Source organism: Nymphaea colorata, chromosome 12 (assembly GCF_008831285.2).
Source record: "Nymphaea colorata isolate Beijing-Zhang1983 chromosome 12, ASM883128v2, whole genome shotgun sequence".
In the NCBI taxonomy this organism is placed as follows: Eukaryota; Viridiplantae; Streptophyta; class Magnoliopsida; order Nymphaeales; family Nymphaeaceae; genus Nymphaea; species Nymphaea colorata.
The window spans coordinates 4,649,261-4,676,250 of NC_045149.1; the positions used below are offsets into that span (position 1 = coordinate 4,649,261).

Here is a 26,990-nt window from a genome sequence, read left to right on the forward strand (position 1 = left end):
ATGAGGTCCTGTCAGAACGTCTTCATTCCTCCAAGTGTCTATCTATATCCCTGCGAAATCTAGGTGGGGGTAGACTTCCCTTGAGAGAAAGTCCCCAGCCGAAGCCAGTTGACGACTATATGTCATTAAGTAAGGCGGCCGACCATCGCCCTACTCGACGATGAGCATTCACTTGCTCACCCCCGCGTGACTCTATGCGGTTGTGGAACGCAGCGTATGCGCCCATTGGGGGAATTGCCCCTAATCCACGCGTACCCCACTCCGGTCCCGAGACCCATCTAACATACTTCAACGGGTACCATACTCTCTGAAACAGTATACATAATATCCCTTTCTATTTTTCAAACTTGTTATCCATATGTCAGAAGTAAAACATAAAACTTATGAAGAAAGAGAAAAAATGCCAATAATGATTTGTCTCTTCTCCTACTCTATACACAACTTTATCAACTTCATGCTGAAGGACTAGAATGCTGACTTTGAAGAATATTTTTCTTTTTGTTATGCATAAAGAACCAGTGGATACTGAATATTATGTTAGCTTGTTATGAATAAGTTCTAGAACCATCCTACATTCCTCTTCTCTACTAACTATTTTCGCCTTTTTTTTGTGAAGGATTGGAGTAAGAGTGGTATAGACAGCCCAATGAAAAATCAAGGCCACTATGGTACCTGTTGGTTGTTTAGCTAATTATTTAATTGTTATACTCAAATATATCCTTGTTTTGAAAGACATAAACTAAGTAGTGACTAATTCAATTGATAAATGGATTGCAGCACTACAAAAGCTCAAGAAGCAGTTTATGAACAGGCCAGATGGGAAAATATTTCCCTGTTTGTACTGCAGCTTGCCAACTGTGAAAGAGCTAATAGGTCCACTCTAAATTAATTCACTTGACATGGCATATTACCAATCCGAGCTGTCATTGGGCGATTAATGCTGCAATGGACTCTTCGTGTCAGCATATTTATTCATAAACAAGTTCTTTTATTTATGAGCACTTGACATACCATGAATGCACTTTACTCCTTTGGCTGGTGAATATCCCATACTTTATTTATGGCGTCTCTTAATAGTCTTTCTCGTCAACCTTCTCTATGGATACAGATTGACTATTAAAGTAAGAAGCCTGAAAGGCATAAGCACTACTGGAAAAGTGGAATTTTTTTTTTCCGACATAGGGAAGTGATTTTCTTATTCAACTCTAGGATTCAGCTTAGCAATGACAAAGATAAAATGTCACTGAGGCATGTGAATGATTAAGCTACTCAATTAAGCTTCCTATCATTCTCTACTATCAAATTAGTTAAGTCATGGTTAATGCTTGATTATTAGAGAAAGTCACATTCTTCCAACATATGTTGTAATAATTTGTCCTTTATTCTCATGCCCTTTAATTTCTTTGTTGAGCATGCATTGCAGTATGATAAGACTTCATATATGGTGGATGCCGTGCAAAACTAAGGACCTACCATATTCCAGTTATTAATACACAGGACTACGAGTTTGCACCTTTAGTCTATTTTGTGCAAACATGATGGACTTGGATGTGTTAACAATCATGACAGTTTGGCAATGTCGTTGTTAGTATATCTGCTACTGGTTTCTTTGGGGTATATTTTATCCATTATCTGGTCATTTAAATTAAGGTTTGTAGTAAAATTTTGCAGGTTGTTGAATGAAACCAAGAGGAGACTACCCTCCTGCAATGACAGTCTCAAGTCTAGTTGAAGTGAAGATATTTAATATTTATGTATAATTTTTTTTATTGTGTAATAAATTCTTTGTAACTGAAAATGTGAATTGCATACATTTTTTGCGATCAAATTTCAAATTTGAAAAGCATTATATATTTATGTATTGTAACAGGATGCATATATATATATATATATATATATATATATATATATATATATATATATATATATATATATATATATATATATATATATATATATATAAACTGACCGATAATGTGACTTTTGCTGGCATCAATGAAATGCAGGCCACAAGCCCCTGCCGCTCCCGGTAGTTGGCAGATTCCACGTGTAAGCCCAAGGTTGGTTGGATGTTGGGGAGATCTTTTGGCAGAAAGGCATAGTGGTTAGGGGTGAACACCCCAGTTGAGCCCGAGTTCAGTCAGGTCGAACTCGGCTTGATATAATGAAACCATGAGCCCGACTCGGCTCGAGCTCGACTCGGCAGTTATGTGTTGAGTTCAAGCTCGACTCGATTAAGGCTCGACAAATTCAAACAAATGCTAAAAACCCCAAATTTTGTCTGTTTTATCTTATGATAAAAAAATGATTTGTTTTACAGGATTGATGTACCTAATAGGAATAGTTTGTAGTTGAGAATGGACTAGTGAATGAGGAACTAGAATCATTGTCTACCTGTGTCACCTATTGGCAGCTACTGGCTGCAAAATTTCCAGCAACGAATGTTTCTTGGCTGCCAATCATAACTTGTTTGCAGGATGGGCCAATAAATTCAAATGCAAATTGCAATAATTTGATTATTTTAAGTTTATCAAACATGTGCGCATGAGAGACTGATGGTGAGGATATTTTTGAGTGAAAGTAAGCTTGATGACAGCTTCATAGACGGTGTTGTACTTGCATTATCAACCGACTGTTAACCTTATCAAAGATTTTTGCAGAGAGGAACAGGAATTGGAACCTTGTCTCAACTTATTGAAGCTGAATTTTCAAAGATTTTGGTCCAATACAAAAAAAAAGTATATACACCTTCTTCAAAAGAAAAAGATGATAGTAAAGAAGAAACACATAACAGTTTCACCATAAACAAAAACAGGAAGCCCAATCTCCCTTAGTTAAAATACTAGTCTTCGGGCTTCTTGACAATTAAAATAGGACAACTTGCATTTCATGCCCAGTAGTTGCTCACACTCCCTAGGAAAGCCCTGCAATCACAAGAAGCAATTGCACTACATCAAAAGGAAAGCATGAATACCATAATCCTCTGATAGCAAGGAACCATTCACATAATGCAGATGAAAAACACTTATCTATGAAACATGAAGCAGGTTTCAGATGTATGATTGTATCAATCATGATGCGTAGGGAGAAATAAGTTGTTAGAGGTGCTTCAATGCAGGAAGTGTTTGGAAGCACAAGTGAAAGCAAACAAGAAATAAAACCAAAGCAAGCAAAGAATGGAAGAAAAGGCAAGCCTTAATTAACTCTGTCAGCTACAATTTTTCAAGAATGTAAACAATAGACATCCAGAACTTTACAGAATCTGAAGCAATAATCACATAAGTAATAAGGATACATCCAGAAGAGCACAGAAGAATTAAAAGAAAGAAAGCTACAGATTACTTTTTCATGGAATCACTTAAGCACATAAGGTCATAGACATACCCTACTTCAATATGCCTAAGCAAGGAAAGATTTAAAACAAATCATAGAGCAATCTGGCTGCAATTATGACAAACTTACAAGAAACAGAGCGAGCATACAAGTCAACAACAAGACATATCCACATATAAAAATGATTAGAAATAGTATGCTTGTTCGTGGAAATAACAAGTCTATACATAACAAGTATCCTTAACCCAGACGTAGATCTGACATCAAGATATTACAATCTAAGAGAATATGAAATCTTATTCCTGAAATGCTAAAGTTCTTGACTATCATTTTCAGTAACAGTACTCACCTCTTGGTTCGGCAGTTTGTAGATGAAATGTTCAAAGAATAAACGGGCAACTGAATAACCAGATACTCTAACTTTTACAATGAACCTATCACCAGATTGGCTCCCACAAATGTCCACTAAAACAAATGCACTCTTCAAAACTATTAAGACAATAAATAGACAATACAGGGGAAAAAGAAAAACTTTTTCCTTAGTTAAAATAAGCTAAAATAACTACACCATGTAATAGACCTTTAGAGGAGAGAAGAATTTGAGAGACAAGTTTGTTAGGGCCAAAGATTCTCCAGTTTGAGCAATTGCATTTGCACTCAAGCCAATACTTTCGAAGAATTCATGTCGACCTGCTATACAATTAAAGTGACTAAATGTAAGAATTCAGAAAATTGGTGAGCACTAATAAAACCAGGAAGAAACACATTTTGTCAATTTTAGTGGCTAAAATTTAACAAACATATGTCCCTTTCTCAAGGACTTGAAGAATAATTTAAAGTACCATTGTATCAAAACATGGTAATAACAAAATAAAACAGTTTACCAAGCCTCACTGTATCAGGATTTGGGTCCAGAATTTTTTTTATCAGTGCAGTTGCTTCAAAGGAAAACCATGAAGGACAAGAAAATTCTGCGGCATTGGTCAGTATAAGATCCAAAAAAGAAAACTATTACTTCTAACTTAAAACCCTTAATGGTATGATAGAACAAATTCTATCTAACTTAAAAACACGAGATCCATATTGCCATGAAACTTCTGATGGGGCAGGGCCATTTATCAAAATGTTGCAAATAAAAGGATTCTGAAATATATGATATTAGTACTGGCATCAAGTAACTTAAGATTCATAGATTTATAAAATCATAGCCTTACACCAGTGGGCCCAACAAAAAATGGAAAAAAATCGAGAAAAGCAGAAAAAAAGGAAAGAAAAAATTCGCATCAAGTGTGCAGAAAAAAAACACGTTCAATTATGGGAAACTACATAGTCCATTCCGTGAAACATGGTAATAGCAAACAATAAGGACCAAGAACAGTGCAATGAATTCATCCACATGTAAAACATTGCCAAAACATAGGAATTAAAGCTGAAGGCAGCAAGCCTTCCAACACATTCAATTCTATTTGAAGAAAAGAACAGCAAAGCACTTGAAGCCAGTGATACATGACCAAAAATACAGGGAGACATATTCAGGCATAAAAAAACTAGAATCCATTATAGAAGAATGAGCTTCATAACAAACAAGGACATTTTTATCTACCTTCACTGAAAGTTAATCCTAATGACATCAAATGCCAAATTGGTTACCCAGTCAAGAAGAGAAAAACAAAAGACTCTCCTAGAAAATGCTTAAAACCAATTGTAAACTTACAAAAACAGAATGGATGATCATGCTAAGAAGATCAATATCAATGAAGGAAAAAAAGGATCAGTAACACTATAAACGTGAACAGCTTGTGTCTTTATCTGAGCATCATTCTCTGCAGGCATGGTAACTTACCCGCAGTTGATGGTGTCAAGACTCAGGCATTTGGCAGGCTGGGATTTCCAACGACCACCCATCTTGTACCTCCACCTTGGATGCCCTCCCACAACGAATACACGAATTTCTCCTCCCCTCCATCATCCCACCACATACTGATAGAGAAGAAATAAACAAAAATAAAGCAAAAGAGAGAGAGAGAGAGGACTACATACATGCATGCAGGAAGCTCTGCGACAGGAACCTTGAAGGCTGAAGGCTGAAGCGGAGGAACTTAGGAGTTGCATTTTGAGGCAAAAAGTTTCAAAACGAGAGAGAGAGAACAAAAGGACAAGTGAAAAGCAAAGTTTCCCACTAAGACAAATGAGTCGGGAAAAATCGACTTGGGAAACCGGTTTTTCAATTAAAAAAAAAGAGTCTGTGACATTAACGAGCCGAGTCGAACTTTAACAATTCGAGTTCACTACCGAGCCGAGCTTTAACAGTTTGAGTTCACTGAACTCGAACTTGACTCGATTATTTGAACGAGTTGACTCATGAACTTGAGCTCTGATTCATTCAACAAATGACATGGTTCGAACTCGTTTACGAGCAGAGCTTTAATGAGTCGAGCTCGACTCGTCATTCACTCCTAGTTGATATTCAGATAGAACATAAGAGAGGTCAATGTTTTTCTGAAAAAACTCTTCATGAACATAATGACAATCTATCTATATATGCTTTGTTCTTTCGTAGAATGTGATTACTAACAATATAAATTGCACTCATATTGTCACAAAAAAGCTTAATAGGATCAGGGATATGAATTCTCATATCTTTCAATAAACTTTGGAGCCACACAATTTTCATTGTTATAGATGCCATGGCTCGATATTCAGTTTCATTTGATGATAGAGACACCTTGTTATGTTTCTTGCATCGCTAAAGCAAACTAAAGAAAATAAAATAGACTTAGGAGGTAAATCAGAGAATAAACTAACCTAAATAGGCAAAAAGAAAAAGAAAGAAAAGAAAAGAAAAACCTAAGCATGCTCCTCAGAAAAAAAGGAACTAAACTACAAGTAAGAACATAAAAGAGAAAGAAAAAGAAAATTACCCGAACCACCAAACCGACCCTGCTCCCATGACCCATGTTTGAGCCTAGTTTGGTTCTTGGTTGAATGTCACTACCGCTTGACTCCAAGACCTTACTTAAACGCTAAGGTTTTTGCTCAAACTTTTAGCTTGGGTAGTCATTTGGGTTTGTTCCCTCAATTTTACTTTACTCAACATGCAAAGTGAGCAAGTTGTGTGGTGCCCCTTTTATAATGCTTTGGGAGGGGAAAATATCTCCCAAAACTGGTGTAGGACTAAAATTTTGAAGAGGGCTTGAGCCAAAAAACATAAAACATTATATTAAAAAGATCTTCACACAGATTTGTTCACATCTCACCCAATTCTAATCAAAATTCAGTTCCACAAAAAGCAATGTATTCTCGAAGAAGTGTTGGTCAGTTCTTGAAAAATAGTTTTGATTGACATGTGGCACAAAGAACGAACAATGCATGAACATGATGGAGAGGAAATACACATCAAACCATGAATTACAACTAGCCAGCTCAGCTCAAAATTCTGCACAGTTCATGACCCTTTGTATGGATTGAAATCTGGCACAAGATAAAAAAGTTGAAGGTATATTAAGTGAATATAATGCACATAAATGTTCACATGTGGATCACAGATCTAGATTTGATACTAGGGTTAAGATCAAGATCAGAATTTGAGGAAGATTCTAGAATACATATCCAAATATGATGTTAGGATCTAGATCATGATCCAATATTGAGATCTAAATATGAAAAGTGAGATCTGAATATGAAATCTAGATGAAAGACCTAGACTGGGTTCAAACTCAATCGACTTGTGTTGGGCCTGTAACACCCCAAAAGTTTAGTCCCGTATTGAAGATTGTGAGGAATCTTCAATGGCTTATAAAGGGAGGCTTTAATGAGATGATTGTCCTGGTTTCTAGCCTTTTCAGGATTGGAACTGAAACTGCTAGGGGGCGGGTTGGGATCCGTCGAACCAGGGGCCCGAGCCCGGGAGTGGGTCGGGTTGTTATAGTGGTATTCAGATCCGGTTCAACACTCGGACCTGGGGTCCCACACGCGCGGACGCGTGTGCCTTAAGAGGGGTGGATTGTAACACCCCAGAAGTTTAATCTCGTATTGAATATTGTGAGGAATCTTCAAGGGCTTATAAAGGGAGGCTTTAATGAGATGATTGTCCTGGTTCCTAGCCTTTTTAGGATTGGAACCGAAACTGCTAGGGGGCGGGTTGGGATCAGTAGAACCAGGGGCCCGAGCCTGGGAGTGGGTCGGGTTGTTATAGGGCCTGGGCTAAGTTTTATTTCGGCTAGGTTCAAGCGTAGGTTGGGTGTAAGCTTAATTGGGTTCAAGCTGGGTTCAGTTTTAGAAACATGTTCAGTTGAATTCTAAAGTGGGCTCAAGGTAGGCATGAGCCTACTGGCTTGAGGTTGACCTGTATAAAATGCTAACTTATGTTAATGTGGCTCCTGTACTAGGTTCATAAAGAAATATGTCATTGTTTGCCCCTTCAAAATTAATTTTTTCTAAAATATTAGGTACTAATGACTCATTTTAGAGTGATGTCTAAGGGCAAAACGAGAACTTTTAATTCACTGAACGTCAGCCCAATTGAGCTGAAAATATTTGTTGGGGAATAGCTGATCACAACGGCGTTCAGCTAGAAAGATAACCCTTAGTAGATCTGTTGATTTGAAAATGATCTGAATCATGAATTATTTAGCTAAAATTAAAATTACGAATACATAGATTGAGCAATGAAGAGTAAGGATTGAAAGAATTTTAACTCAGACCTATCAAAATAGGTGTAAATCCCAAAACTGGAAGTAACTCATGAAATATTTTGTGGACATTGAAGAGAGCCTATGCTGAGCATGGTTAGGTCTGATAGGGTCATGGTGATTCAGAAATGGCAGGTAACGGATCTCAATGAACTGATGAGGTTAGAGAAAGCTAGTTTTGAGCTAGGTTATGCCTGGCATGCTGACTCTATCGATTCCTAAGGGGTTTTAAATGTGAGAATTATCCTAATTATTTAAGCGTTAGATAATTTTTCAATGTTTTGCTGAAATTTTCTATTTCAAGGCTAAAATGGCAGTGGTAGGGGGAAAATGGTCATTTCAAGAAGGTGGCAACCTAGCCGATCCTGGTCTAGTATTTGGCACTAGAATGGGGTGCTAGGGCTTGATTCAGAGAATGGCCCCTAAGCTCAAAATCTTGATTCTGGAAACCAACTTGAAGTCTTTTTGTAAAAGGTGAAATGGTTATTTAGACTTGTAAAAAAAATAGAGTATATATATATATATATATATATATATATGTGTGTGTGTGTGTGTGTGTGTGTGTGTGTGTGTGTGTGTGTGCAACAATGTTTCTTTGGGATGTAAAATCTTTTAACTACTTAGAACAGATCATGCTATACACTAGTTTTATAGGCATGCTTTAAGCTATTCACAATAGGACAAGTCGAGCCAACCCCAATCATGTAGGCATAAAAAACTTCATTTCCCATGTCATCATGTTTCACATCATTTATTGTGTATGTATATGTGTAAATGGCTTCATCACAAGTCTAGTCAATGACATATAGGTAGATAAACCTTTCAACAAGTTTTTGGTATTGCCCTAGTTCCATCAACTCATTAAGTTGCACTGCTTGTGAACTTTAATGGGAGTGACTAAGAGTTTAGAGCTTGTTTTCCCCATTTCCTTATAATCAAGTCGAAGGAATACTTCCATTGAGATAAGTGATCCCTTTGTTGGAGTGGGTGACCCTGATGAGAAGAAAGTACCTAATTTACCTTGGTATTTAATATCAAAATTTGATGTTGGATATTTGTTTGTCAACATTCTCAGTCATGATCTTGCTCTTTTCCTCATTGCAAAAAGTGAGTTGTTTGAGATGCACTTCTTAGAGTTTTAAGTACCATGCCCAAGGTGATTGTTTCATACTGTAGGTTGAATTCTTTAGCCTACAAGGTTTCCTTAGAGGGCATGATCTGGCAGAAGTTGCAAACACCTCCAGATCACCTTGCAGGAAAATGTTCTTTACATCAAGCTAAACAAAATCCAAAATTGCAGTTACAAGCAATGGAATGGGCATCCTTACTTATTGTGTTCATCCTTAGTTGTGAGAGAATGATGTTGGTCAGAGCTCACCTCTGATGTTAACCTAGAAAGAACAAGAGATGCAGTGCCTTCTGTGACACATTCCTTGGGGCATCAAAGAAGTGTGACATTAGTAGCAATGTGCTGGAAATGCATAAGAAATTTCCCCTCTTATGATGTGCTTAGCTTGCACGAGAGATTGTCCTTCCTAGCATGCCATCTCAAATGCGTAGTAGATGCACAATACAAGATCTCAAGACATAATTCCTTATGCCCCTTTGGCGCATCAGTAAAGAAACAGCCCTAGGCAATCTTTATTTCCAACACATACATGTCCATCAGTGAATATTGCCACCCATCTCTAGAGTGGCTTCCTATGTCAGAGAATATGCATACCATCTTTGATGTGCTGCGTAAAGCTCTGTCCAAGCCAATCCCTCGACAGTCATCATTTCCAATGCTGCCTTGGTATGTCAGTAAAATGTCATTTCTGATGGGCTATGCCCATGTCAGTAAAAGCTCAGAGTGTGGTTATCGTTTGTGATGCACTGAGGGCACATCATTAAAAGCTCGCTATCATTTCTAATCCTTTGTGGTGCATCAATGAAAGCTCATTCTAGGGGCCTTCAATGCTCAACAATCACTACAACAGGGTAGACTTTTAGTAACGCAAAGAAATCGTTGCTAAAATTTTTCATAAACGAAAACAACCATCATAAGCTACGCTATGAAAAGTCGCGACATTGAGTCCTCTAGTAACGAAAATACATTTTGTCACTAATGATTCACTATTAGCAATGAAACTGTTTCGTTGTTAATTGACTACCACAACGAAAATCTACGTTCCAAATCCAAGTTTCCATTCGTGGGAGGGTAGCGATGTATAGTTTCAGTAACGACAATGTGCATTGCAAGTTCAATCTTCCGCGACAAAAATTTGTGTTGCCAATTGTTTAACTATTTTATAATGAAATGCTATGTTATTAATACCTTTTTTACAATAAATATCATAATTTCAATTAATGGCTGAAACTCATACAAATGATAAACTAGACTGGTTGGATTCAAACAAAAAGCCTTATAGCACCATGTTACAAACCCATTATGTTGTTTGGAAAAACATGTACAAAGCACAAAAAAAGGGAAAAAACTTCAAAAGGAGCTTCTAACAATGTATGGTCTCAAAGCAGAGAAGGGGCCACAGCTTCCATCCGTCAGGCACCAGGAAAGCTTTTCCACCACTTTGTCTCTCTTATTCTCTCCCACTCTCCTTCTCTTTCCCGCTACAGATCCTCACAGTCATGGTGGATATTATCGCCCCTGCGATTGGGTGACAGATGCGTCAGTCAGATTTTTGAGTGGTAGACATTTATATCCAATCTACGTGAGGACCATTTGAAGTAAAGCCTTCGAACACAATCAAGGTAAGTTCAGTCTACAATAGTATAAATATATGCTAACATCCACAATGTCTGAATTCGTGTCTTAAGTGCTGCACTAATTTGGTTCAGGTAATCTTTTCCAGCCCACTAACCTTTTGTCCGAAAACCCATATTAAAGAAGGTGCAAATTAGTCATACTCATTCTATGTTTGTCCAATTGAATACAGTTCTTAATTGGCTTGGACTCATGCTTCATCTAAGATTTTCCAAACCAAACCCGGTTCAGTTGTTAATAAAGTCCTATAAAACCAACTCCTAAAGCTCACTCTTTTTTATAGGAAACCCCTTCTGAACTCCATATTAGTTCAAAGGAGGATCAGTATCTACACCCATGCACTTACTCAGGATTTAAAGGTAGTTACTAATCTTATAAAAAGTGCACTTCTACAATGGATTTATTTCAAGTGATCGTTAAAACCCATAAGATTGGCTGTCAAAAAGAGTTTAACTCATATTAGAAATATCAGAAAGATTTGATTCTTGGTATGGGTGTTCAGTCAAAAGGTCAGTGAGCCTGAAAAGATTACCTGAACCAAATTAGTGCAGCACTTCATGTCATCTTTATATTGCGTGGAAATCCAGATTGCAACCTCAAATAATTGTCAGAATCATTTAGCTCTAGTTGATCATACAAACGCTCACTTTGATGCTGAAAGCATGTGAAGATAAACATGCAGAGAAGACTTGGACCACCCATCATCAGAGCAGTTACCCCGCATCTTTTACTATTCTAGGAGGCTGCAAAAGGGGAACTGAAAAACCATCAAGGGGAAGAAATGCACGTAAAGGCAGAGAAAGAGAGGGAAGGAACCTTCTTATTGCACATTATCTGCAAGTTGTGAACTCTGGATGCCCCAAAATGACCTTGGCTGCAACCTCTTGTTTGTTGCAGTGAACAACCGACCCATGTTATATTCACAAGTAGCACAGTTCACAATTGTCCAAGCATACTTGAAACATTCAGTTAATTTACACAAAAAAAAGAAAAACACTAAATTGACAAAATCCAACAAGCTAACTGGAGCTAAGACATTTTAAGTAACAGCAAAACCACTAATTAACATGGATGAGTTTGCTATGAAAACAGCCTGTGACTCGCAAATCTAGTCCTCAACATTGCAGTAGCAGTATCGAGAATAGAATATCTATGGAGGGACATGTGCAAGGAAATCGACTATTTCCAAGAAAAAATATATAAGTAGCGATTTGCAGACCAACAATATCATCTCATTCAGGTTCAAGTAGAAATTTATGGACAGCACAGATCAGTAGGACAAAAGAACTTTCCGCAAGATGTTTTTGGGGAAGACCAATCTTTCATTTCAAACAGCCAAAGGTTCCATTAAATCCTTTTGGAGGAACCTTAAAAGAGGTAACAATAGATTTTTGGAGATTGATCTTCGTTTTACTTTCCATATAAAATCCTCCAGAATGAGCTTCCACTGTTGAACATAGACATTCCTTTTCGCTTTATATACTAATAATGTCATCTTAATTTGAATAACAAAGCAGAGGGAGGTTTTCCGTTCCTAGAAATTGGGGAATTGCAATACACTATTTGAGACGATTAGCTTCCAATTAGTGGGAAAGCATGTCTCTCAAAACCCAAAAATGTGGCTATGAGGATGAGGGGGTGCCTGTCTCGGACCTTGTACGCTATAGAAGTAGTCCTCCTTACACACATTTTTACAATTACCATGGAAACACAAGTATGCAAATAAAAAACTTGACAACAAACATGGGAACAACCAGTCACAAAGTACAAGCCTTACAAAGAGAAGAAAATCTAAAGAATTAATCCTGCAGCAAGAACTGCAGATTTCCCTGTTCAACCTATCATTAGAAAAAGAAAAGAAAAGAATGAGATATTCAATAGATAAAGTAAGGCCAGCCATTAAGTTAAGGATATTCCACGCCTTTATTCATGCATATGACCACAAAACATGTTGAAGAGTATGTTTGCTTACATTTATAATTGCAGATCTCTAAAATAGGTTGAAACTGTGGTCACAAATATGAGACATTCTGAAAATATCAACAAAAAAAATTCCAAGAGAAGTGTGCCAAATTTCACACATTCCTGCACATTATATGAGTTAACTCCAGCAGCCACTTTGGCTAGCCCATGAGACTTCAATTTCGTTTATTGGATAACAGAAAGAGGTTCATCTAGAGATATTATATTTGTTTTGCAAAATAAAGTGTTAGATACCAGATCTGGGATCCCAGGTCGGGTCCCTTGGACTGACCCATTAACCTGCATAAAAAGGGTCGGTGGACCAGAACTGGGTTTATCGCAGAAATTACTGATGTTCCTTTGGGAGGAGAAACCCTAATCTGGAGGTTAGGGCTGAGTGTGTGCCTGGAGTTTTGGGTTTCCTCTTGTAAGGGCTCATCAACATTACAGGAAGAGAACAAATGGTGTCAGAGCCGGTCGTCTTCTTCATCAAACCAAACCACCTCTTCACGTTGTCTGCTTGTGAGGATGAAGATCCCACAGCTCTTGAATCCTTCTGCAAGCAATTGGAGGAAGAGCACCAAATGATGGACAAAGTCATGGAGGGGATGAAAAAGAATGTTGGAAAGATTGAGCAGTCGCGGGAATCCATAGATAAGAGATTGGGAACGATAATGGCCCAGCAAAAGGTTTTCAAAGACCTGCTGGAACAATTGCTCAACAGGAGAATATCTCAAGAGTTAACCAAGCAGCAACTATAGCACCGGCCCCTCGAGACAAAGAGAATGCTAAGACGGATTTCCACCTGGTGGAGGGTATCAGAGATTGGATAGTGGGCAGGTGACGCAACCCAGAAGTGGTTAAGAGTCATGGAATCGCAAGCGATGTGGCCCCTAACATCGAGAACAACAAAAAGTTTCATGGGGGAAGAATCCAAAGAAGGGGAGAAAGGCCTTTTGGAATTTGCACTAGGAATGCAGATGACCTCCCTCCCTTGCAAAGGTTATGGCCTTATGGGCCTTGCCAAATGGACTCCAAGAAGAAGATCTAAAATTTGATGAGGCCAATCAAGAAGGGGCAGAAGCTCGTCCTCTACCTGTTAGTCGGAGAGAGTGGCGATCGACTCACTCGTGCAACTAAGGTGCTGGAGCAACTGTGTGGGCAGATGCAGGGGCAGTCAAGGGTTAATAGAAGAAGTGTCGATGAAGTTGTAGTATTTGATGCTGCTCTTTCTTTGCCATCTTCCTCCTTTGTACGACAGATGCTTGTAGAGAAAGGAGAGCAGCCTACCAGATTTGGATCTGCTACTACAAGACCAGAAGAATTGGGGACTAGCGAGGAGAAAGGGACACAAAAAGGGCTAGTAGCGTCTAATAGCAGAGGAAAACAAGGCAGCAACACCAAAGAGTGGGGCAGGAGGTCACTAAGGCAGCCTATGAAACCTCCATGGAATGGAGCCCTGGACGCAACCGAAAAGAATGGGGGAAATGCCTTGGGCGACGAGGGAGCCATGCCACCAACTGAAAATATGAGGTATGCTTCTGCCCTTCCGGAAAGACCTGATAGAGTTCTTTACACGCTATTGCAGCCGCCCTCAACCAAATTGGAACTTATTGAATGGGAGATGAAGGAGGCAACCGGTGACAATTCAGAAAGAGAGATGAGGCGGAGCCTAGTGGGGACGATGGGTGTCTGGCTTGCCATAGAACGTGCAAGTTCATCAGGTCGCCGTCTCCAAGGCTTCCTCGATGTGCATCAAGTGCGCGAGGAAGTTGTAGATAGCTAGGGAATTAACAATCCAAGCCATCAGCCTTCCATCTGGACCCCTGAAGTTATAATTCTGCCCAACGTTATTTATGTTGGTGAAGGTTGCGCTGGACACATGGGTAATAGTGGTATGGGGCAGGGAAATGAAGAAAAAAATGGTGATAATCAGCCCTATCTTAGCAAATGGCTAGTGAGGCCCAGTGCTCTTACGACAGCTAGGGGCACTTGTTATACCCTGTTTGTAAAACTAGGTGACTCATGGCACTTTTCACTTGGTGCCCATCCAAAAATTGCCACAGTACCCTGTGGACTCTACTTGGAAAGAGGCCTCAACAAGAGAAGAGAGCACTGACTAAAGGAAGGGCAGACTCCATGGCATCTCCATCTAGTCAAAAATATATAAACCTTCATGAAGTGCGCCACGCGTGCTCTGTCTTAGATTGTCGACAAACACATATAGTAACTCAAGTTTGTTACATGAAAATCATGAGGAGAAGAATAATTTTTTTCACAGATTTGGAAGAGGTCAAGCGAAGAATTCTTCAATCATTGGATCTTTTTACCGAGAACTTACCTATGCCCTTCAAGAAGGAAAGACCCCTGCCCTTGCTTGAGTACAAGGTGAAGATGAAATCAGTTGTCAACTTGCAGGAGATGGAGTCTACTCTTTTTGGGCAAACACTGAGGGAACTGCCACCTCAGAAGTTATACACAAAGAGAAGAAGCAGGCAAGGAATTTGGTGGCTCATTTTTCACTTCCAGTGCATCAGGCCACTGCTGAAAATAAGAATGACGAGTGCAAGGTGGAGGCGCCCATTTGTCATTTGGGTGCACGAATGCAAATTTTAAGGCGAATGATAGAGTCTTGTATTCTTGTAGCAAAGAGTGGTATGAAGTATAGAGGTATTTGGTATATTGTCTACTACATAGCATGGAGGCATGTCATCGAACATACTCGCATGGCAAATTATTGGAAAGTCACCATCATAAAGACACTGGAGGATGCACAAAAGTATCATTGAAATGTGCCCTGGGTACTGCTCATATTACTGTATTACACCAGAGCCAGTCCACACTTCTAAGATGATACATTCTGCTACTCCAGCTGATCGTGGTCCACAGAAGGTTCAAATTACTTCTTTGTCAATGCCCAATATCTGCTATGTAAGGGACATGGTTGTAGGTGTTCACCATCGTAGAAAAGCAATTGCCGATTCACTATTACCTTGTTTGGATTGGCAACCCAAAAAAGGTGACAGCATGGTAGTGCGGAGAGAGACCATCCTCCGTCTGACGGAGGAGTTGACTAGGCCAATAACCACCCTCCAGGCTCACACCTTGAGGACAACTTGCCAAACATTCCAGGCTCACACCTTGAGGACAAAGTGTTTTCTTTAAGGGGGAGTATTGTTAAATACCAGACATGGGATCTTGGGTCGGATCCCTCGGACTAGCCCATTAACCTGCATAAAAAGGGTCGGTGGACCATAATAGGGTTTATTGCAGAAATTATTGATGTTCCTCTAGGAGGAGAAACCCTAATATGGAGAATAGGGCTGAGTGTGTGCGTGGAGTTTTGGGTTTCCTCTTGTAAAGGCTCATCAACGTTAGCGAAGGCTAACACAAAGACTTCGAGAACACAACAGCCCCTTGTTCTTTACAAAAAACAATAGCCTTAGATAACACAATTAGCACATGAAAAAAAATTCATATTACCTGTATACCAAAAAAGGGAAATGTTACAAAACTAGGCCTGGGCATCGGGTCGAGCCGCTGCCAGGTACAGGAAGTGTATTTTCGGGCTTTAGCCCGTTGCGCCCGGCCCGGGTTACCTGACTTGGCCCGTTAGGTTGAAATTTTACAAAATGAAATGTTAAAAGTTAAAACGCGACTCGAGTAAGGGCGGGCGGCTGTAAGGGAATTAGGGTTTTCCTTTTTCATTGGAAGGAGAAAGAGAGTTGTGCAAGTGGAGCCTCCGCCACCATTGCCGCATGTCCGGTCCGCTACCGCTGCCGTAGTCGCACCACAATCTTTGAGTCCTTGTCTCTTTCCGACATTGGCTGCCTCGCCGTGTTAGTAGGTCCGTCCTTTCTCTCCATCTTTTTGTGTATTGTTCAGAAATAACTTGCCTGAGTCTTTTCCACGCAACCCCTGCATGGCTTCTAAATTTCACACATGCAAATCGGGCAGTTGTTAGCAAATTAAACTTAATAGCCTATCTACCATCAAACCCATTCTTTATGGATTTCCAGCTTTTGTTATTTTGTGTTAATTGAGATGGATATATGCTCCTTTTTCAAATTTCATGGTGAAGCAGGAAATGATTTCTACCAAGTTTATCTGTATTGATGATTTTTTTTTTGTTGTAGATACCTTTCTCCATTCTGCCAGATATGCAAAGCAATGCAACCCAGCTACTGATTACTAGATTGTACCTTTGTTCTTTCAGTTTTTCAGAAGACAATTATTTCTGTTATAATTTATGTATGCAGACCAGATATAGCATTAGTAGTAGAGATTAAATTGGATGTCTACAACAACTTTTGACATGTTAGTTGCATCTTCATATGCAAATTTTATCAGTGTAATGGATGCTTATCTAGGTTATGACTACATATAGTGGATTTTTCCACATGTATTAGTGTTACAATTTTGCTTGAGAAGCAACAAAGACAAATGCTGCCTTCGAAAGGCATGAAAAAGTTGTTCAATTAAAGCATGGATTCTTCATTTATATTTTAGCAATAAGGTTCATTTTTATTACTTATTCACTGTTGTCTAGTCTATTTTTTTTATTATTTTACACACTACAACCTTAGTTACGAATATTCTATAACTAGGTGCTTAAAAAATAAAAATGTGCTGCTCCTTGCCCTGCCTATTGGTAGGGACTTGCTTTGGCTTATGCAAGGGTTGGTGCCTAGGGAGATTGATCCATCGACCACCTGCCTAGCTACCATGCCATGCCCCATACATTTGGGTAGTATATTCACTTAGAGAGTATTGCATGAGAACCATCTGACAGTAAAACAGTATTTACATCAGTGCTTTTAGCTAGAAAGAACTTTTAGTTAGAAGATTCTTGTTTCAGCTTAGATGTTTGTTTTCTGCTGCAGCACTCTGATGGAGATTAGACGTGTTTAGATAAAATTGCCCTTTCTTTCACTTGATGTTGTTGTTGCTTTTATTCGTTATGTTGACTTAGTGTGTGAAAAGGTTCTTCTCCAACCTTATGTAGAATTCTTGTTTGTTATGATATTTTGGTAGTACCACTTGGGAAGAGGTCATGTAAGGGAATATGTGGACCGAAAACTATATTATTTACTGGAACAGCGGGCTATCACTTGGTCAATGTCAAACTTACTGTTATATCTTATCATGAGATGTTTTTTTTTGGGCTTTTTTATATAGCTTCTGCCACTTGTCTTCTGTGTTTGCAATCAGCACTTTGTAATTCCTTTACCAAGGGAGAGTGATTATACAATAATGTTTATCCAAGGTAAGAATTTAAATATGCTTAGTCCTTTTAGTGGCTTGCATGACTATAGTGTGTTGTTTATGGCCATTACTTTATACCATGACAGTAATTGCTACCATTGGTTAAACGCTAGTTCATCTAAAAGTTAAAATTTTCACATGTTTCTACATTCTATGATACAAAGACTAATATCCACCTATAAAAGAGATGAATGCCAATTTGTTTTGACATCTTAATTTCAGTCACCAACTTAAGGGAAATCTAAACGACCAAGTTGCTTAACCAAATTTAACAACATGATTTATGATAACATGTAAGAAAAAATTAGGACTTTACATAATCCGGTCCAGTGGCAGAATTCTTGCCTCGTTCTTGTTAATTAGCTTCCTAGCTCTAGGTCTCTAAGTGTTCATAAGAAATCACAATATATACTACAAAAATATCTCTTCAGACTGCAGATCTGGCACTTAATATATATCTGCATATCTAGGACCACCAGATGCATATGCATGCTTATTTTGTAATAGATAAAATTATAATTGACATGTTTTTTTTGCAAAATTCATGCATATTTTTAATTTTTTAGACATTTATGCATATTTCATAGTTACTGAATGTTCATATACATGATGTCATATGAATCTTGTTAGCCTTTTCTTCAGCTCAAGAGTTGAATCATTTCACGTGTTTAGGTTGTTTGGATTCCATTCAAATAGTAAGTTATGTCTTCCAGCGTTGGGAATGAAGAACATCGTTTGATGGCAAATATGAAGAAAAATGAATCTTTTTCATCTACTGAAAAGGAAGTTGAACCCCTAAAGGAAAAGAACTTCAATAGTATAGAATGACTTCACATTAGTACAAGTTAAGGGAAAGAGTATGCACAATGCAATCATTATGGTGAATGATTAGGTGGACATGGTTTCAATGGTACGAGCAACTTAAAACGACAAAGAGATACTTGTGCCAAAAAAGAAATTAATGATGGAAAACAACAAACTTTGTCATTTGGAGTTAGTGAATATGGTGCTACTTTTTTATGTCTGCATAAATTTGATATGGAGACTATATGAAAACATATGGCTAAGTGTACAATAATACATGCACTTCCTTTCAATTTTCCAAAATATGAATATCATAACGATATTCTAAAGGCTTGTAATTCAATGTTTGTTCCATTTTCTAGGAAAACACTTACAAAAGGGGTTCAGTCAATATTCAAGACTGAAAAAATGAGATACCAAGGAGTTTCAAATAACCACGTGCAGCGGGTTTTATTGACATTTGATATGTGGTTCTCACAATAGATATTAGGATACTTATGCTTGACAGCGCAATATATTGATACAGACTGACAATTGCACTCTCATATACTTAATTTTATACATGTGCCTCCACCACATAATACAAGTTGTATATGTAACATTTTATGAGAGTGCATTAATACTAAGTGGGAAATTCAATAGAAGTTGTTTTCTATTACTGCTGATGACTGTTCAGCAAATTATAGTGGAATAAGTTTACTGAGAAGTACCATAGAAAGAAAAAACAATATTTCATTTCCATTGAGAGAAGAATATTTTCATATTCGTTGTGGTACACATATTATAAATCTCATGGTTAAAGATGGTATGAATGATATGGATGATATAATTTCAAAAATTCGTGTCAGTGTCAAATATGTAAGGGGATCACCAAAACAACTAGATGCTTTCAAGCAATGTGTAAAGGCAATGTGTTTGGATGAGGAAAAAAGTTTAAACTATGATGTTCTTACTCAATGGAATTCTACATTTATAATGTTGAGAGATGCACTGTTATTAAAAGATGTCTTTCAACATCTGGCATCATGTGATCCTAATTATGCATGTTTGCCTTCTAAGGATGGGTGGTCTCATGCATCTGATTTATGTCAATTCTTAAAGGTATTCTACAATGCAACAAACTTATACTCTACGACTAAGCAGGTAACATCTAATCTTGTTTTTGAAGAAGTTTTATCAATTTACCATCATTTGCATACGCATCGTGGAACATATAAAAGCATTGACATACAAAATGCAAGAAAAATTTGACAAGTACTTTAAGAGCTACAATATTCTCTTTGCAATTGCAGTTGTTTTTTATCCTTCGGTCAAGTTGTTACTTGAAGTATTTGCTTGACGATTTGGACAATCCTTATGCAATGGTAAAATATGAAGTTATAGAGAACATCCTTCATGAATTGTATGCCGAAAAATATATATGATAATAGTGACACAATTAATATGCGAAGGGGCAATGCATCCACTAGTACCATGATTGCAATGGAAGAGTTTAGAAGTGTTGCTAGATATGAGTTCAAAATATACTTAAGCTCTGTATTTCCTATAGTGGCTCACACAGATCTAGACAAATATTTGATTGATCCAACAGAAGAAATTGCACCTAGACAAATATTTGATTGATCCAACAGAAGAAATTGCACCTACTGCACAGTTTAACATATTATCTTGGTGGAAGACAAATGAAAGCAAAGAAAAAATTGTAGCAAAGATGGCTCGAGTTGTATTAGTCATTCTTGTATCTACAGTTGCTTCAGAATCTACATCAGTATATCAGGAAGAATTCTTAATGATTATCGATGCTCAACTACTCCTGAAAATATTTAATCATTAATCTACACACAGAGTTTGATTTGTGATGCACACAACTTGTGTGAAATATAAGATGTTCGTAGTTCAATCTAATTTACTTTGCATATTAACACATCAGTTTGCTTAAATTAATCAAACTACCTTGTTTGTATCGTAATAAAAACTTCAGCACGTGAAGGCTCTGGTGCATCCTCTAGAATTTGTATAAATTAAAAATATAATCAATAATAGATATATAAGTGAATAATAACAAGATGTTTTTGATTAGTGAAATTACGTTGTCTACTCAAAATCGAGCAAAACTTTTTGAGCCAATAGTGTGAGGGAACATCGACATTTCACGGTTTGCTTTATTTTTTGCACTGTGCTCCTACAAGATTATCAAATATTAAAACTTGATGAAATTAAAACCAAGCACAAATAAAATTGTATCTTATCTATTTGCAAACCTTTGATTGCCTACTTTCAAAATGTCAGATCAAGCACCTCCATTGATCATATGGGATCATCACCTTGCAATGTGTAACGCTCGGCTTTTGCAGGACGGATCGGGTCAGGGTCCAGACCCGAACCCGAACTCCTCGTGCGACAGGAGCCCGACACCGCCCTCTTCTCCCTCGTTTTTCCTTCTCCCTCACCTTTCCCTTGTCTATCTCCTGGAGGTCTCTCGTGCCAGCGCAGAGAAGAAGAAGAAGAAGGAGGTGGTGCAGCGGTGACGATGACGACGGCGGCGGCGGCGGCAGCTCTTGGGTAAGCTCTTTCTCTCGCCCTCTCTGTTTGCCTCTCCCCTCCGTGTCCCTCCTGCGCAGCTTACTCTCCTCTCCGCCAATGCCCTCCCTCTGTTCGCACGATTCCCCTTTCCTCTCCTTCCCTGCTCGAGTTCCTTCCCCGTCCCTTCTGTCTCCTCCTCGCCATCTCCCTCATTTTCCCCCTCTCGCTTTCCCTCTTGGCACCCTCTCGCTTTCCCTCTTGGCACCCTCTCGCCTCTCTTGCGCTCTCTCTTCTCTGCCCGCTTCCCTCTTTCAGCACCTGCCCTCTCTCTCTTCTCTCACGCACTCTCACCCTCACTGCCTTCTTTCCCCCTTTTGACCGAACCCTTTCTCCCTCTCGTTTTCAACCTACCCAGCATCTACTGTAGGCTTTTTTTTTGTATAGCAGACCCCTCTCTTGAGGCCCCTTTTCGCCGATTTTGACTTTATCATGGGTTTTTGGTCGATTTGCAGCTTGGAGACGCATCTTTCCCCTCATAGCAATGAGGTGAATGCATTGGTGGTGGCGGCATTGAGGGATTCTAGCCGTTTGGGGGCCTTTCGAACTCGTGGGGTGGTTGTCGAGAGGATTGCAGCAGTTTAGATTCTTGATTTGGGGTGAGCAAGGCGTATTTGAGCCTATTTTCTTGTATCTTATCCTTTAGAGCATGTATAATTATTGTTGAAGCATGCTAGAATTTAGAATTGGTGTTTTGGGGACGCATGTTAGCGATTGTGCTTTTTGGGGAAAGTGTACCTAAGTTGGATGTGACAATGAGGTTGATGCCTAGACTACAAAAAGCATTTAAAAATGTGTTAAGGATGGACTGAGCGAAGCATTGAGTTCTGGGGTCTCGTGGCAACGTCTAGAAGTTAAGAGGAGGCCTATTGGAGGGCCTGTGGGTCGACACTACCCGTCGACACCCTTTTGAGGCGATAATATGTGTCTCAATGATTTTGTTTTAGCTTGGTTTGGATTGATAAGCTAATTAGTAGAGATCTTACATTTTTTTTTGTCTGCAGGTACACCGGGCACGTCCCATAGACCTTGAGCGACCAGATTCGAAGCTCGAGGCATTTTGGAGAGTTTTGTGGACGCGTGACAGGTATGACAGCATTCCAGGCAAATCCTTGCCTGGGGCACTGTGTGAATGTGTGTTCCTAGGATCGTGGGATCCTAGGATTGTGATGTGATTGATTGATTGATTGTTCGGTGAATGAATGTGTGTATGCATGCAAATTATTTGATATCTGATATGATGTGTTTTGAAAAGCTATTAGAAGTCTGTTTTGAAATATCACGCATTTGCATGTGCATGCTAGAATTGATAACTGTTTAGGACAGATGAGGTGGGGTATCGAGTCGAGTGTCTCCTCCACCCCAATTGTGCATTAGAAAGCATCCTAGAATGATAACTGCATAGGACAGCTACGAGCCCATCACAGATCGAGACTACTCTCTGTGGTTTGGCTAAGTTTTTCAAAGATGTGATTATTGTGATAATGAATGTGAATGTTGTGTTTGTTGCATACACATTACCGCAGGCAATGATACAAATGATTGAACTGAGGTTAGTTGTACCCATAATGTTGAGACAGCTAGCCAAAATTGTTGTTATTATGTATAGCCCTCATGTGGAGGCAATTGGAGGTGTGAGTTCACTCGTGAAATGAACCAACCTCATGAGCTAGCCAGTTAATTGTGTTTGTGCAATGATAATTGTAAGAATGAAAGAATAAGAGATGAGAGGCCAGTGGGATGTGGCTATGTGTTTGGGAGTTGTCCCGCCTTCGCCACTAGTCTCGCCTGTTCGGAGCGCAGGCGGTGCAAGGCCCCAGGGTACTGTTGTGTGACGTGCTTGGAGCGTGGGCTCCCGCCCTCCCAACCTGGGTGTCCTAGGGAGGGCTGGGTATCTCTCCGTGGAATTCACACATCCATAGATGAGTGCTCTATCACTGCAGCGGATGGATGGATCCATACTGTTCTGGGCCACCACGGGGGTTGTCTCTCGGCTGTAGGCCGCCCACGGTGTGCACGTGCCTGTGTTTGCACCCACAGGAACTGTCAATTCACTGATATTGATGAAAATGAAATGTATGTGAATGAAACGTACGAGATTGATGTGCATGTGATTGTTGTGCTTATGAATGCAAGTAACATGTTTAAGCATGCCATGCATGTGATCTGAAATTGTGTGACTATGGCCTTTGCATGTCGTGCCCTGACACAACATGATGATAGACTGTTCTGATGTTTGCTCGTATAATTGAGCCCTACCTAAGAGGGTTTGGACTTTTCCTGGCTTGTTGCCATACTGCGAAGCATTGTCACAAAAAACGGCGTTATATTAAAAAAAACGCGTATTTAACGTCAAAAAAGTTCCAGACGAAAAAAACGGCAAAAAGACGCGTTTTTTTGAAAAAAACGGCAAAATTTAAAAAACGCGTATAAAACGCGTATAAAACGTGCATAAAACGATTTTTTGCATTTTTTTAACGTGCGAGTGCAAAATGGCAAAGCTTGTAATATTTTTTAAGACATTGGCTTTTCTTTAAACTTGGTCGACCTTTTAGTGGCAAAAAAGTATTTTAACATAAGAAAAGAGGGCTTAGGGTTAACTTGAAATCGAAAATTTGTTGAGGGCCTTGAGCTTCGAACGTTCGAGTCTGTCTTGTCTTCAAGACAGAGAGGCGTAACAGGGCAGGCTTCTTCGAGTGAGGTGAGAACTTCCTTCGTTCGTTCCTCGACCTCACCTCTCAATCGGCTGAAGAGAAGGGCATTCAAGATTCGGCTGGTTTCGAAATTTCGTCTGATCGTCTTCTTCTCATTTTCATCATCTTCTCGTTTTCATCCGGCTGAAGAGGAGGGCATTCGAGATTCAACTTCCTTCGTCTCCAATCTCCATCTCTTTTTCATTCGAGCGGTGATAAGTTCTCTTTAGTCTTTCCAAGTTTCCATTTCGTTTTTTTACAACGTCACTATAGTATACATGTGCTATTCGATTTTTCTTTTTTCTTGTTGTCGTATGCATCAATGATTCAATTCAATGCATGCCTTCGTCTCCATCTCGTCTTCTGTTTGTTTCTAAAACTTGTTAGATGAAGCGTTCTTCACTGTCTGTTAATTTGTTGAATGGTTGAGGTGGTGGTGATAAATTTTTAAAGCCATGAAGGCAAAAAACCTTTGTTAGTTATGTATTTGTCATTTCATTATCTAATTTTAATGTGTTGCTTATCTAGTCATTTTTCAATGTTTCTTTTAATTTCTCATTTACTTTCTTTTTATATAATTATCAGGATTATTTTATTTATTTTTTAAAAATTCACCGTCTTTTTCCCGTTTTATTCCCGAGATTTTCAGCTTCGCCGTATTATACCCGTTTTTTTCATCGCCGTATTATACCCGTCCACGTCTTTTGTGACAATGCTGCGAAGGTTAAGCCTTCAGTTGCTTCCTTTTTCAGGTTTTGGCGGACCTGGGGCAACAGGTTGAGCAGATGGCTTCACTCACGTCCTACTGGGGAGGTTTTGGGTCAATTGTAGCGCCGGCGCGTCTTGTTTTGGTTTTATTGATGCCTTATTTTTGTTAGGCATCTGTAGAAATAATAGACGCGCAAGAACGGAAGATCGAACATAGGTGTAACGTGGAAAACCCTCAACTAGAGGGAAAAAACCACGGGTGAGGAGGTCTGGTGCCCACTATCCGCCATACTCTCTCTCTCTTTGAAACTTCATTAACACTAAAGATGAGGGTTTACAATGGTATAAGTATGCCCAAACCAGGACATACTTGATCGGGTCCAGACCCGGACCCATACATCAAGATCCGTCAACACTCCCCCTCAAGTTGGGCATACATATCAAACATGCTCAACTTGGATACATTTCTCTTGAATGAAGTTGAAGATAGAGCTTTCGTCAGAACATCAGCTGTTTGGTCTTCATATCTCATGTAAGGAAGTACAAGTTCTTTAGCATCAATTCTCTCTCGAATGAAATGCCTGTCAATCTCAACATGCTTTGTTCTGTCATGAAGCACAGGGTTGTTGGCCAAGTTAATTGCCGACTTGTTATCGCAATACATATTCATTGGTTCTTCAACCTTTATACCAATATCAGTCAACAATACTTTTAGCCACAAAAGCCCTAGACCATCTTCGCCTCATGCCCTAACTCTCCATCGTCAGGGCAGCCACCAGAATCGTACTAGAAGCAGCCACCATTGCTCTCACTTCTTCCCACCATCGGTGACCCTAGGTGCCCCTAGGTGCTGCCTACAAGTTCGTCTTCTTCACCCGAGTGTCACATCTTATTCTACTTCTTCTTGCTCACAACATCGATTCTTCTTGTTAAAGAGAGAGCAAAGGAAAATGTTGGCTTTGTTGCTAAAAATTACTCATGTGAGTAAATTTTTTGGAAAGAGAAAACTGCAAACCAGAGTGTTCTCTCTCTCTCTCTCTCTCTATGTGCACAAGGAAGCCAAAAGGATCAAAGTACTGCAATAACCTTTCTATACCTTGCCTTTTTTCCTTTCTCTAATATGCCAGAGCATAGAAATGGTGGAGGAAAAAGCAAAGGAAGCCCCCCCCAGAAAGTGTCAAGATGAAGGAAATGGTCTGTATAAATAGGGTCAAATCCTTGCCGACAATAGAAATATGAATCATTATTTATTCGGGATTGAATTCGAAGTGATCGTCATCCTTTGAAATTTGAATGACTTAGCTACTAAAAGTTTGTCCAATTACTATTTCCTATAGCAACAATTTTTCAAGTTGAAGGTCTGTCGATATCTTAGTGGGCAAATATTCCCTGACTGCTACAATAATTTCAGAACAGCACAATAGTTGAAAAAAAAATAGTTTTCAACATTGAACGCTTCAGAAGAAACAAAATAGTGCCATAATAATAGAGATTGCCACATTTTTATGTATGAAACATGATTACAATTGTGCATGTTTATAACCTGCATCATGCATTCAATATTATAAGACTTGGTGAACTTTACTGATAGGTTATATTTGTTCACTTGAATTTCCAGATATATCAGTGAGATCTTCCTATGGCAAGGTAGCTCTGGGTAGAAGGTCTGTGCTGACTGAAGTTTCATTGCTTGGTTGTGTTGCTTGAAACAAGAGGGATCTTTGAACAAGAGCACAAGTTTCATTGTTTGGTTATGATGATTAAATTAGCCTATTCTGAACCAGCTAGTTGATGCTTCTTTTGGCACATTGTGAAGAAAATTGTAAAGAACTGTTTTCGTATTGTTTTATCTAATAAAAATGCATCTAACAAAAATGTATTTGCAATAAAACATGGATCAAAGGTAAGAAGAGGAGCCAATGCTAAAGTTAACTTTCAATTTTTATTGTAGCAAGCCAATGACAAACGATAATAATTTTTAGAAGCCAATATGGATGCATTATAGGCAACTCATGCAATTAATCCAAGCAAAAGAAAAAACCATATTTCAGAAAGGCAAGGCAGTTGTATGTATCTTTTTTTTTCTTCTTTTTTAAGAATGTATTCCTTTACTTCGGTTAATAATTGAACATATTGAGAATATAATGTCAGAGAAAATCTCGTGGATGATCATGAAGAGTCTACAAGCAT

General features: G+C 38.9%; 1 protein-coding gene and 1 long non-coding RNA gene across 3 annotated transcripts in view; one reads left to right on the plus strand and one right to left on the minus strand.

The window, feature by feature from the left end:
• LOC116265875 (uncharacterized) overlaps positions 1–26,990 on the minus strand; it is a 62,137-nt gene that overhangs the window by 34,478 nt on the left and 669 nt on the right. The window lies entirely within an intron of this gene.
• LOC116265697 (uncharacterized) lies at positions 19,969–26,691 on the plus strand. The gene is made up of 4 exons (XR_004175162.2): positions 19,969–21,381; positions 21,855–21,998; positions 22,404–22,486; positions 26,419–26,691. It is a non-coding gene; the product is annotated as an uncharacterized LOC116265697 (long non-coding RNA).